Here is a 14,431-nt window from a genome sequence, read left to right as displayed (position 1 = left end):
TTTTCCAACAATTCCTCTAATTGCTTCTTCATTTCTGCTAGTTCTTTAGGAGCCATGTGGTAGGGACATCATGAAATAGGAGCAGTGCTAGGTTCTAACTCAATAGTAAACTCCACGTCCCTATCCAGTGGCAACCTAGGTAGATCTTCAGGAAAGACATCCGAAAACTCATAGATCACAGGAATAGAAGTAAGATCAAGAGAAGCTTCAACATGAGCAACAACTAGTAAGGCTGGATCGAAGGGCATAAGAAGAGACATCCTATCCTCAGAAGAAGGAAGCCATAACTCAACAACTCTTGGCTTAAGGTTCAAGACTACCCCATAAACTCACAACCAGTTCATGTCTAGAATTGCATCTATGCCTTACCCAGGCAGCACCATGAACTGGAGGCGGTAATTGTGACTGGCTAGCACTAATCTGACTGTGTCTATCCGAGTATTAATGCACAACTATGCACCTAGAGTACTGATTCTATAAGCAATAGGAATAGCCATAAGAGATATATTATGCCTCGGTGTAAACCTCATGCTCATGAATGAATGTGAGGCACTAGAATCAAATAACACATAGGCTGGGTGGGAATCAATGGTAAACATACCAGCCATCACAGGTTCATTCTACAAAATCTCCTCAGTCTCGGTGAAGTTGACTTGTCCAGAGTGGCTTACGGGCACCTTCTTCTTGATAATCATCCTCTTGACCAGATAGGAGTTGGCTGAAGGCTAGGAAGACTACTGTCGGTGTTTTGAGTTGCCACCAATAAGTAAATTTGTATTATTACGTGTCTGGCCCGGATGGTGTGCTAAAAGGACACGAGGTTTATAATGGTTCAGGCAGAATATCCCTATGTCCAGTTCATTGCTGCTGCTCGTGTTACCAGCACTAAAAGTTCATAGTATAGGTTATAAACGGTCGAGAGAGGGACTAGTCCCAAGTCTCTAGTGGTGTGTTGTGGTGAGCTCTGATTCTAGTCGAGTTGAGTCAAACTCGGATGCGGATGTGTTTCATTTGGTCCGATGTGCGATGCCCCCTAATGGGATGCCCTATTTCCCTTTTATAGGCCAAGAGAAGGTAGGGGTTACAGTAGAGGGAGAAGAGGAGAATCAGAAGGAGAAAGAAGTCCCCCAGGATCACTGGGTCCTTCTTCTCTTCTATGTGGGTCCTGCCGACCCTATAGATGTCAATAGGGATAGCTTCACATTGTGGCCCTATCTGTCACTAGAGCCATGTGCAGGCGTTGTCTGCCGGTCATGGCGCTCCACCCCGTGCTAGCAGTTGTTGTGGTGAACTACCATGTCTATCAGTGTTCATATGGGGTTAGGCAGAATAGTACTAGTATGCCCGATGCTGTTCCTAACATGAGCTCCTAGGCATGGCCCGTCATGGGTCACATGTTACATCAAGGTGTGCTAGTCACTTCTCTAGTGTTAGAGCTTTGACCTAGGCCCATACACTTAGACCTAGAGTGGTTGGCAGTGGTATGGGTCTCCGTCTAGCGAGATGAAGACTCTGGTCTTAGGGTCAGGTGAGGCAGAGTCCCCCCAAGAGGCTGGGCGAAGTGAAACTAACCCTCAGGGGTTAGCCAAGGTGGAGCCAACCCTCGAGGGTTGGACGAGGTAGAGTCAACCCTCAAGGGTCAGCCAAGGTGGAGCCAACCTCGGGGGTCGAACGAGGTGGAGTCAACCCTCGGGGGTCAGCTAAGGCAGAGCCAACCCTTAGGGGTTGGACAAGGTGGAACCAACCCTCAGGGGTCAGCTAAGGTAGAGCTTGTGGCCTCAGTGGTTAGACAAGGTAGAGCCCGTGTCCTTGATGGTCAGATGAGGCGAAGCCCATGACCTTGGTGTCGTCTGAGGTGGAGACCATGGCCTCGGTGCTAGCTAAGGCGGAGCCAACCCTCGGGGGTAGGACAAGGTGGAGCCCATGGCCTCGGTGTCGAGCAAGGTGGAGCCACCCTTAATGGTCGGGTGAGGTGGAGCTTGCGTACCTAGGGGTCAATAAGAGGTGTAGTAATGCTCTTGACAACTCGGATGAATCAACATTGATGGTTATTAGCTTCTCCTCTTTAGGTACCCCAATATTGGTCCCCAACAGTAGCCCCTAAGCCTACGGAGGAGTAGAATAATCCTTTAGAGTTTTTTCTAAAAGGGAGGACTCTTGAGGGCCCTGGCCTTCTTTTTGTTGCCCATGGCATGTCTTAGGGACGGTGATTCCCTCTTGTCGAGGTCTGACCCTTTGTGGGTATGGCCATGAGACTTGGTGGTTTGTTTGCTGGCTAGTTCGACTATGTCCCGGCATCCTGTTTGTGGGGATCTATCTAGGGTCAGCTTGGTGATCGACTCTAGAATCTTAGCAGTCGATCCATATAGTTCTCAGGTCTATTCGACCGGTCCCAAGGGCTAAGTGCCTTTCTTCGAGGAAAAACCATGGATCGTAACTGGCCGAGACTCAAACATGAGCTGAGATACCTGTGGCGCTCATGCGCCTAGGTACTGGCCACTTGCGGGCCCATCCCTTTCTATCCCTTATTCTAAGGGTGCCCGGAGTAGTTGTTGAAACCATCGATGTGCCAATCCTTCGAACTCCTAGGGCTAGGCGAGCTATGGAGGTTTTTTTGGTCCATATCCTTCTTACTTGTGATGAGTCATGGCCCATCTAGAAACACGAAACATCTAACGAGCTTTCTAAGGGAATGGATAGAGATTGCATGCGTACTTCTGACAGTGGGATGTTGTGGTAGATTGTGGTAGGCATGGAGATTTAGGCAGATGGTTGGTTTCCTCGCATCCGTCGCCCTTATAAAACCAAAGGGTTCACCCCTAGGGTTTGATACCTTGCATCCTTGCCTCCAAAGCCATGACTGCCGCCACCAATCACCTAGGGTTCCCTATCTCCACATCCCTACCGCATTCGAGCCCACATCCAACCATCCCCACCTCTAATGGATCCATGGTGTCGCTCCAACATTACCTTCCAGCACATGGAAGGTCTCGTCCATCATGGTCTTCTTTGAGCCTGGACCTCAGCCAAGGAGTGGCTGCTGCCCGGCAAGGACGATATGCCATCGCCGCCCAATGGCTATGTGGTGTCGTTCACCTACTTCCATGAGTGTGGGTTCGTGACCCCCGACCATAGATTTCTCTAGGGGCTGCTACACTACTACAAAATCGAGCTACAATACCTCAATCCTAATGGGATCCAAGATATGGCGGTGTTTGTCACCCTATGCAAGGGATTTCTAGAGATCAGTCCCCACTTTGATCTATGGAGGCACTTCTTCACCATCACCCTCTAGAAGAAGAGGGAGAAGAGCGGTAGGCAGGAGCTACATATGCCAATGGGATACGCCGGCATCCACCTTCGGAACAACCAGGTCGGCGAGTACCCGTCGATGCGGCTGTCAACCTCCAATAAGGGGTGGCATTCACAGTGGTTATATCTCAAGGCTACCACCGTCGCACCCCTACCAGGGTTCACTAGGTGCCTAATCAAAGAGGCCCTGGAGTCATGGAGAAAGTGGGGTGTCCCAGAGAAGGACAAGAAGAAGATCTGGGACCACCTTGCCGCCATCCGCATCCTAAAGGAGAGCGACCTAAAGGGGTCAGGCATCATCAGGGCCTACCACATGAGGAGAGTGGTGCCATTGATGAGGCGCATGCTCTTGCTGTATGCGATGGCACCCGAGGAGTCATTCAACGGGATGATGCTTGCTGAGGGAGTGCTCTCCCACTCTAAGGTCACACATCGCATTAAGGAGGTGATGGAGCCTCTGTGGGACAACGTGGGTGCCCCCTCGATTTCGTATACCCGGTGCTAGGACATCCTTCGATGTGGTCAAAACCAGGCCATGTCGTCTTCATAAGTTTCCCCTCCTCATGTCTCATCTTCAATTGATACTAACATTGAGAGGGGTGGGACCAGCTAAGGGACCTTATCCTCATGGATCACCCGGCTCTGTTGCCAAGGGATTCGTCCGTGAGTGTGGTGAATCGCGCCATGGCGAGCAACTAAGGAAGGCGAAGGAGGATAAGAGAAAAAAGAGGCAGCAGAAGTTATATGCATGGGAGCAAGGGGAAGACCCTGATAGCGGCGACGATGATGATGTGGAAGACGATGATAAGGTAGTCGATGACATAGAGTGGGATGACCTAGAGAGCAAGGATGTGCTGATAGGTATTGGCCCATCCTTACAGGAGTTGGGACCCTTCCTGTTTCACAGAGAGGATGGCATGTCTAGGGAGCTGGCGAAGATGGGCTAGACCATCGGCCTACCCTAGGAGCTAATAGGGGTGGGCAGATCTGCCACCACGCTCGAGGTGCCAGCGAAAGCAGGTGGATCCACCGTCATGCCCCAAGATCCAAGGGGAGCGAGCCCCTCTACCTAGGAGCAGGGGGTGGTCTTGAAATGGCCTTGCCCTAATGAGGTGGAGTAGTGGTCTAGGGGTTCACCCCCCCAAATGTATCTGTCGCCCGATAGCACCGAGGTGACTCATTAGCTCCTCTATTTTCCCTATTTTCATTGGATTTCATTGTGACTTATGTTTTTTGTTTCTTGCAGCATCATAGGGTGGCGTAATCCTTTGGCACTGGCGCCAAAGAAGAGCATTGCCCTTTAAACGAGGTGGCAACTATCGACTGGCATCGCACCCATTTTGGGTGGGAGCGGTGTCGATGTGACTGCGTTGCTGGCCGGTCAAGCGCTGCCCATGGTGGCACCCTTGCCCTCGGTGGGACAAGCGGGTGCGAGGTCTCAAGGGATGCCTTTAGAGGTCGTAGAGTAGCCAGCAATGGAGGCGATACCGCTACTAATGATGGGATAGATGGGGCTGCTGACCGTGCTCGTGGCGCTGACCGTGGCGGGTGTGACATAGCCGGTCAAGACCCTACTGACACAAGCGGAGGTGGTGGCGTGATGTAGACAAGGCCTGATCTTCCGATAAGTATGATAGCTTCGATTGGTGGAGACTCGATGTTCATGATCTAGGCTTCGAACCAAGATTGATTTGGACCCCCGCAACTGTTACACCACTGCTCCATTGGTTATCAACCACATGAACGCGATTGACCTCGTCGATAAGGCTTTCCTGCAAGTGAATCGAGAACACAAGCAAGAACGGGATAAATGCAATCTAAAATTGCAAATAAATATGAGGCTTATGAAAACAAGAAGGAGTTCAAGTCTTTATTTGAAAGGACTAATCGCCACAGGCGAACAAGATCAAGAACTGGGGCCCTAGTTCACAGCAAGCAGCCTTGGCGACACAGTTGTAGCAAAACGATGTCTGTTTCACGAGGAAATCAAGAACTAAACAAAACCCAAACCCTAAGGAGAGGGATGGCTGCTAATTATAGAGTCTTGGGCATCACCCCCTGGACACACCGACTAATGGGCCGAAACACGATACATGGTCCAACGGAGATAAAGACGGTATCACAGCACCCTGACAGATTCTGGACGCTAACTTGTTTTGACAATTCCCATTGATTTCGAAAGGCTTTTGATGTGAGACCACTTGCATTGGCTTCTTTATCAAATTAGCTTTCCATCCATATGTGGTTCATTGAAAGCAGAGCCCAAATGTGCCTATGTGACTAGTTTTATGACAAACTGGTCCTGGAACCCGAGATGGGCTCAAACTTCAGTTGGACCAGGCCTCCACTATGAGAAAGATGAATTGGCTACCTATGCTAGACCTACTCCTCCCCTTGTCTTGTATACGATGAAGTAGTGATGTCCTCATCATCCTCCCTTTCTTGAATTGAAGTCATCCTCGACTGAAGTAGATCGTCTCCTCTATTGGATGACAGCAACGATGGCTCTAGAAGAAGATGTTCATCTTAGCGCCCAATCCTTCACAAAGGCGGCTGCCATGGTGGCCTCCCTATTGGGAATTCATCCTCCTTCTCCTACAAAAGTTTAGTACCAACAAGAGGCATAGCACTAGAAGTAGGATCAAGTGGACATATAGACGATGTACAAGTTAAAGCATAACATGGTTCATCATGATCAGCAAGAGCAGATTTAAGAGCAAATAAAACTTATATCATGTTACTTGATGGTTCATTTGCTGGTTTGCTAAAGTCTTTATCATGGCCTTTCTTTTTCTTTTCAGCAAGTTTCTTTTCATATTGCACAATTTCACCAGGAGTTAAAGAACGTAAAGCAATGGTCTTTCCTTTAAACATAAAAGTATATCTATTTTGCCTACCATGATGTACAACATTATTATCATATTGCCAAGGGTGGCCTAACAAAAGTGAACAAGCTTGCATAGGCATGACATCAAAATCAGCATAATCATGGTATGATCCGATACAAAAATGCACATAAGCAGATTGTGCTACCTTTGCCTTACCACTATTGTTGAACCACTGAATATGATATGAATGTGGAAGAGCACATATAGATAAACCAAGGGTCTTGACAAGCTCAGAACTTACCAAGTTATTGCTGCTCCCTCCATCAATTATAGCACAAACACGGAAATTATTAACAATGAGAACCATTTGAAACAAATTATGGCATTGTAGCTTGTCTACTGGCTTAACTATTGTACTCAAAACATGCTGAACAAGGATTGATTTGTAGTTTGCAGTGCATGCCACACTATCAATTATCTCATCAGGATCTTCAGCAACATCAGGATCTTCAACACTATCCACATATTTATCTGCATAAAGATCAGTTGCAAGTGCAAATTCATTCTCTTCATCACTAGCACTAGCATACCCACCATCATCAGTAGCAATATGTCCTATGCCCTTGTAGCGGTGGCAAACAACTTTAGAAGAGCTGCTAGAGGAAGGTGTAGCAGATCCGCTGGAAGAAGGTGTGATTGGAGAACTCTTCTTTACAGGCGCTAGTGGTGTCTAGACATTAGAAAATTTACTCACCTCGGTTGGACATGAAGGAGTGGACAAAGTCATGGAACACCTAGGTTGTCATCCCTATACTTCCCTTTCAACTTTAAGAGCATAATGATATAATTGGGAAAATCTAGTCCATTCTTTATAGTCAAGAACATCCTATATTTCACGATGCAAACCTCCAAAAAAATCTAGAACACTTATCCATTTCATCCTCCTGTATGTTATAATGTGCTAGACCAATTAAAAGCTCCTAATAATATTCCTCAATAGTCTTACTACCTTGATTTAAACGTTACAGTTTTAATCATAGATCACACTGATAGTATGGAGGAACAAATCTTAATTTCATTCATCATTTAAGTACAATCCAAGTTTGAGGTATTTGAGCATTAGCATTAGCATTAACATTATTGCAAATATCATTCCACTAGAAAAGAGCAAAACTAGTGAACTCACTAGTAGCAAGTCTAACTCTATATTCTTCAGGTACTTGATGGGAGCTAAATTTTTTATCTACAACCATCTCCCAATCTAAATATGCTTTAGGATCAATAGAACAAGAAAAAGGAGGTATCATAAACTTGGTTTTAGAGAAAGGATCATTATTACCTCCCATATCGTGTCGGTTAAAGTTCAACCGATTACGGTTACGTGCATCCTCAGCACGTCATCGAGCTTTGGCTTTAGCCTCCGCGTCGCTATCATCCTCCTTAGAGAGATCATCATCATCGTCATCTTTAGGATGTGGTTTAGGATGTCGTAGTTCAACATCTTCAATCCTCTTGGCCAAGTTGGTGATTTGTTGAAGTGTCTCATTGAACTTGTCATCAAGAATGACACGAAGCTCATTCTTGAAAACACAGTCATTAAAATCTATAGGTGTGTCCCCGTTTCCTTTGTCGCTGCCTCTAGCTTTTCCTGACATGGTTAGTAGAAAGGAGAAGACAACACAAATAGTATTATCCCTACCAACTACTTAGGTTATGGATAAGGAAAAATAAGGCACCCAACTCTCAAGCGTCTTACCATGGTTTTACAAGTGTTCTTACTAAAGCAACAGGTGGTGCAATCGGTCGGTGACTGTGATACCATTGTAGCTTGAGTGTAACAGTTGCAAGGTGAACCTGTACTTGGTTAGAAGAATATGGAGCTTGGACATGCACAATATAGTAGCAAGGAATAGCAATATTCGCAATTGAATAACAAAGCTGAATAAATATCCTGAGTACTTGTCTTAGTTGCTGGCCTATTAATGTTCCAAGTACCAAATGTATCAAGTGATGTGAACAGCAGGAATATGATTAGGAACATGGTAGAAATCAGCAAACGCAAACACAACTCAAATGGCGCTCTCTATGTGCTCCTCTAGATATTGTTCCACTTTTGCCCCTCTTTTTTCTTTATTTTTTGGCTGTCGTTGTTTTTTTGGGATTCTTTGACTTTTTCTTTTTATTTTTTGATATTTTTTCTTCACTTAGGAGCACAGAAGAAGTAACCACAGAAAATATGAGCTTAAACAAGTAAAAGACATGGCCTGTGGAAAATTTAGAAAACGTGCTCAAACTTGACAAAAAGCTTGTGATCGTGAAAAGAGGATCTTGTGACCAATTTTTGGCCAAAATAAAATTTTTTGAACCCAACAAAGTGGGAACAGATGGATCCAAAAAAAAATTTCTAATTGATTTTGATATACGGAATGTCGAAATCCGAGTTTGTATGCGAAAACTAGACTAGTTTTAAGAACCGACTCCGAATTAGAGGACAAAACAGGAACAATACGCACAAAAGTTATTGCGACAGCTATGGATAGATGCCCTAGGACACAAACTCAACAATGTGAAGCAGAGACAAAATTGCATGGCACAATGAGGCTACAGGACAAGGAATATATGGTGGTATATTTTTTTTTTGGCTTTTTGTGGACTATAGGTAATGCAAAAACAGTAACAATCTAATGAGGAAAACAAAATTATACCTAACAGGCAACAAGGTCTCTGATACCACTTGATGTAGACAAGGCCCGATCTTCTGGTTAGTATGATAACGTCAATTGGTGGAGACTCAACATTCATGATCTAGGCTTTGAACCAAGACTGATTCAGACCTCCGCAACCGTTACACCACTGCTCCATTGGTTATCAACCACGCGAACGCGATTGACCTCACCGAGAAAGCTTTCCTACAAGCGAATCAAGAACACAAGCAAGAACAGGATGAATGCAATCTGAATTGCAAATAAATATGATCCTTATGAAAACAAGAAGGAGTTCAAGTCTTTATTCAAAAGGACTAATCACCATAGGCGAACAAGATCAAAAACTGGGGCCCTGGTTCACAGCAAGCAGCCTTGGCGGCATAGTTGCAGCAAAATGATGTCTGTTTCATGAGGAAATCAAGAACTAAACAAAACCCAAACCCTAAAGAGAGCGACGACTGCTAATTATAGAGCCTCGGGCGTCACCCCCTAGAAACGCCCCCTAATGGGCCTAAACACGATACACGGTCCAACGGACCAAAAGACGGTGTCACAACACCCTGGTAGATTCTAGACACTAACTTGTTTTGACGATTCCTATTGATTCCAAAGGGATTTTGATATGAGACCACTTGCATTGGCTTTCTTATCAAATTAGCTTTCCATCCATATGTGGATCATCGAAAACGGAGCCTAGATACGCCCGTGTGACCAGTTTTATGATAGACTAGTCCTAGAACCCGAGATGGGCTCCAACTTTAGTTGGACCAGGTCTCCACCATGAGAAAGATGAATTGGACGCCCATGCTAGACCTCCTCCTCTCATTGTCTTGTATGTGAACCACAACCAGATGCAACCATGGTAGTGCCTGAGTCAGTGGCGCGACCTGCGCCACTAGCGGCCCAAGCGACAACGCCTAATGTGGGCTGAACGGATGGGGATGCGGCCGAGGGGTCCCCAGACATCATGGTGGTGGTAGAGAGGACCAACGGGGAATCATCCCTAGCCCTAATGTTGGTAGGCAGCAACTCGCCTGTGCAGGGCGAGCCCCTGCTCTAGTGGACAAATCTGCAGGAGCCAACATTGACGCTCTTCATGCTCAACAATGCCACCGAGAGCATGGAACAGGAGAACCTCGATGTGGGGATCATGTCCATGCTAGAAGCCTTGGATCACGCCAAGGGTGCCTTGCACGACATCATCATTCCCTCTGGCCAGGTATTCGCTTCATCCTGCCTCTCGCCCTCTTCTTTCCTTATGTATTTTTTGTGTTCTAACCATCATCTCCTTTCAGTCCCTTATCGATCGCAGCTGGGGGAAATCTCAGTCCCTTCATGAGCAGAAGGAGAACTAGGACCACCTCATCGAGGAAGTGTGACTGCGTAGGGAGGTGACCATCTAGTTTATTGCCACCCAGTAGAGGGTGGTCAAGCTGACTCCCCTTGCCGAGAAGGCGGACAGTCTCCGATCGCGTGTGGCCAAGGCCTGTCGGCATGTGGACAAGGCCGAGAGGGTGTTCGAGGTCCTATCGGTGAGATCACGAAAGGACAATGAGGAGGCCACTAAGGTTAGCAGGGAGTGGGATGAGCTACTCTAGGAGGACGTCGAGACCCGCTGATGGATCCTTGACCTTCTGGCTAGGGTTGAGAAGGAGCGGGAGCTAAAGCTGGGAGCTGAGGAGAAGCTCGTGGCCTTGGAGAAGAGGGCGAGTCTAGATGCCACGGTGTTCACCCAGCTGCATAAGGAGCAGGTCGAGCTACTCCAAACCATAGAGAGGCTCCACTCGGAGCATGGTGTGGCCTATGAGGAGTGCGACCAGGCCCTCTGAGAGTGGGGCGACGCACAGTAGAAGGTCAGCTCCCTCCTGGCTGAGCTTGGAATCGTGATGACCCATAGGCTATAGGCCAAGGGCGCCTCTGCCAGGCTAGCCATAGACCTCATCGAGGCGAGGAGGAACCTTTAGGCAGAGAGTGACAAGCTCGGTATCCTAAGCGCTGCCCTCGGAGTGGTCTGCGATGACCTAGAGGTGGTGTGCTCGGAGGGGACCAGTTCACTCGTGGCCCATGCCATCGAGATCACGGCACGGGTGCACTAGCTCGAGAGGAACGCCCTTTGCATTAGGGTCAACTAGTCCTTCATGATTGCTCATTCTCATTATAGGGACAACATCGACCTAGAGACGATGAGCCTTGGCTTCGCGCCTGGCTATGAAGCCCACAAGCTAGAGGAGATGGAGACGGCAGTGGCTCCCCTTTCGTAGGACCTAGTGGACAAGATAGAGAGCATAGTTCTCCCCCAAAGGGGTTAGTTAGTCAGATAGGTCAGGTAATCATTCATGTAAGAAGTGGACAAGCTCTAACCCTTTTGTACTATCAAACAAATTTATCATTTTGTTTTGTTTGACCGAGTTTGTTTTTCCTCCCTTTTTATGTGTGAAAAGGGCTTCATGTGTTCCGACCCTTCCGTTTGCTAAGACCATAGGGCCCAAGGTGTAGGAAGGAAACTTTGATCATGTTGGTAAGCAAGAGTGCCATAGCCGCTGGGGCATTGGTTTCTTGTGGTTTGACCAGGCATGCTCAATCATTTGTTTCTGTGAACCTTGCCACTAGGTTTTTTAGCATGAGGAAGGGGTCAGGTGTGGCGACCATTGCAGAAAGGTTGTATATATGCCCTTATTAGCCCCCCGAGTGAGACCCAACCCCTTGCCGTTGTTGGGGTCGGGTGTCACTGAAGATCAAGGAGAGGATAGCGAAACTAGTAGGAGAAAGCGTCTCTTATTTTTGCATGTACCCCCTCCCTAGGATATGAGCTAACATTCTACAATCGCGTGTTTGGTCTCCTTGCGAGTCCAACTGTGGTAGAACCTCCTAAATTATAGGACCCACATGCACTTGTCACTGTCCAACGACCTTTGACAACTATGCATATGTTCTTGGTAACTTAAGAAGTCTGTTGGGTGTCCTCGGGGAACCCCAAATCATCCACGATTTTCAAGCAGGATCACATTACAGAGTCATTGCAGTATTACAACATTTATTCAAGTATCAATATCAGGGTAAAAATAGCGAAAGTCTTAAAATAACATAATTTACAAAATAGTAGTTTCAAACCTCACAACTAAGTTCGATGTTTATTACAAAATGAAATAGTGGAGTGGCATTATAATATAATACAAAACGCACAATGAAACTGCCCTGCCCAAGGGCCACACATTTACTTCTCATCGTCATCACAAGGAACAACCATCATGCAGCACGATCCAAAATAGATCTGCTCATGAGGCTCACCTACAATAAGGGTCAATGAACCCTGAGTATAAAAGTACTCAGCAAGACTTATCCGAAATATTAACTGATAAACTTAGGGATGCTGGCTCAGAGATTCAAGGTATAGCTTTAACAATAATCAAAGTTCTTTTGCGTAAAAGCTCTTTAACAAAATTCTTTATATAGAAAACTTCATAAAATCATATACAAAGCTGACACGATCCGTGTTGAGATCATGAAACTTCATATCCAATACTGTCACAAGCCTTATTCGAGTTCAGTTATTAATCTACGATAATGAACAGTGAGTTGAGTCTCCATAACCGAGGAGCAACGATGATTCGAACCGATTAAACCTAGCTAGGAATTCTAGACCACATGACATATGCAGGTCCCTGACCTCCATATACCAACCTACCCTCGGATTCTCTAAAATAAGAACGGGTCCGCGCCACCCGAGAATACAGTACTCCATCAATCCAGCCCATTGCCACGTGGGTACACGCTATTCCCGCCATCTCTCCACTCCCAGTGCGCGAGTAGCCATTCTCATAATAGAATAGCCGAGTAAAGGCTTACCGGAGTATGTGGTTAGTACTACAAATTCTCACCTCATGCAATTCAACAACGGACGTGCCTTAATCGACACAGGCGGAAAGAACCCGCTCACAAGACCTCCATGTCTTATGGCTCACACGCACCGAGTCCGCCCGGTCTAGATTTATTACTCCACATTCCCAAATCACATGATAACATAAGTTAAACAAAATTCCATTTAAAGTTCGCAGGTGATAGGTAATCACCCGACTTTTAGCGTTCTAAGCATAGCTAAGTAAAACTAGGCATATACGAATTTAAAACTGGTAATATGGTAAATATGGAATAACAAGGTTGGTAATGCACCAATTTGTTTTTCACTTGACTTCAAATCACTTAATGCAGTAAAGAGAAGCAAAAGCGAAATCAATTTGTAAAATACAAGGTAGGGTTGTATGCATCTGGGGCTTGCCTTCGTTGACGAAAAAGTCCGATTCCTGCGACATTTCACAAGTATTCGATCCGACCTCAACAGACGGATTAACCTTCGTTCACTACATGTAATAACAATGCCATTTTTAACATGATGTGGAATACGAAACGTGATGCTCGATGATGGATGCAAAAATTAACAATTTGAATACAACTTTCCTTCGCGGTACAGTTGCAAGTCAAACAAACTAAATCTTTTTCATAGCACATACATCAATTGCCAAGGATCATTATCAACAAATGACCCAAGGTCATCACTTAATCAAAATTTCAAACAAAACCTAAATCATTAAAGGTTACTATTTGCTTTTATGAATTAATTATTTAATTCAAAATTATGAAATAAATCAACTTATTCTAATTGAGCTCAAAATTTTAATATATGTTTATTACATGATAAGTAAGTGGCAAAACAAATTTCATAATTTTTGGACAATTAAATAAGCCTAGAAAAATCATGGAAATCCATTTATTAATAAATTGAGCAATTTTTATCACATTCAAAAAGTACTGAAAAACATTATTTCATATTTTTCTTAAATACTATACATCGCAGAGAAGTCACACAAAAATTTCATAATTTTTGGAGCTCTAAATAAATCTATACAAAAATAACAAATTACATCACTATTCATTCAAATCTGAAAATAGAAAAATTCCATTTGAACGTTGAGTCGCTGACAACCCGACCCCACCTGTCATCCCTAACCTCGTGCGCTGACCATGGCAACGACGGCGCTGACCGGTGATATCTCGTCGATGGCGAGGCCAACGGCGACGGCCAAAGCACCAAAACACTCTCCTCGACTAGGCGCATCATTCTAGGGCACAAACTGGACTAGCTACGGACTGGACCGAGCACTACGCCGGCCATGGTGGCCATGATGGTGCGGCTATGCTATGCTGGCAACATGAGACCTGTAAAGCTTAAACAGATGGCCCAGGAAGCATTGGCAGCTCACCCCAAACACGACAGAGTAGAGCACAAGGTCAGAGGAGCAACGGAGAGGTAGGTCGATGTTCCGAGCAAGCACGACGGAGCAGATCGTCATCGGTGGCGATGCTCCAGTGGCTATGGTGGTCAAAATGAGAAATCAATGGGTCATGGAGTACCACAACATCGTGGCGAAGCTGAAGCAAGACTCAGCAGGGGCAGAGGTGCACCGTGGAGCTCTGGCCATGGTGAAGCGCTCGCGACGGGGATGCTACCGGCCACGAGGAAGAAGAGCGCGCACCACGAGTTTCCGGTGAAGACAAGCCACAAGGAATGGTTTGCTGGACACACAAGGA

This window comes from Miscanthus floridulus, chromosome 3, assembly GCF_019320115.1.
Source record: "Miscanthus floridulus cultivar M001 chromosome 3, ASM1932011v1, whole genome shotgun sequence".
NCBI lineage: Eukaryota > Viridiplantae > Streptophyta > Magnoliopsida > Poales > Poaceae > Miscanthus > Miscanthus floridulus.
This window is presented reverse-complemented; position numbering follows the sequence as displayed.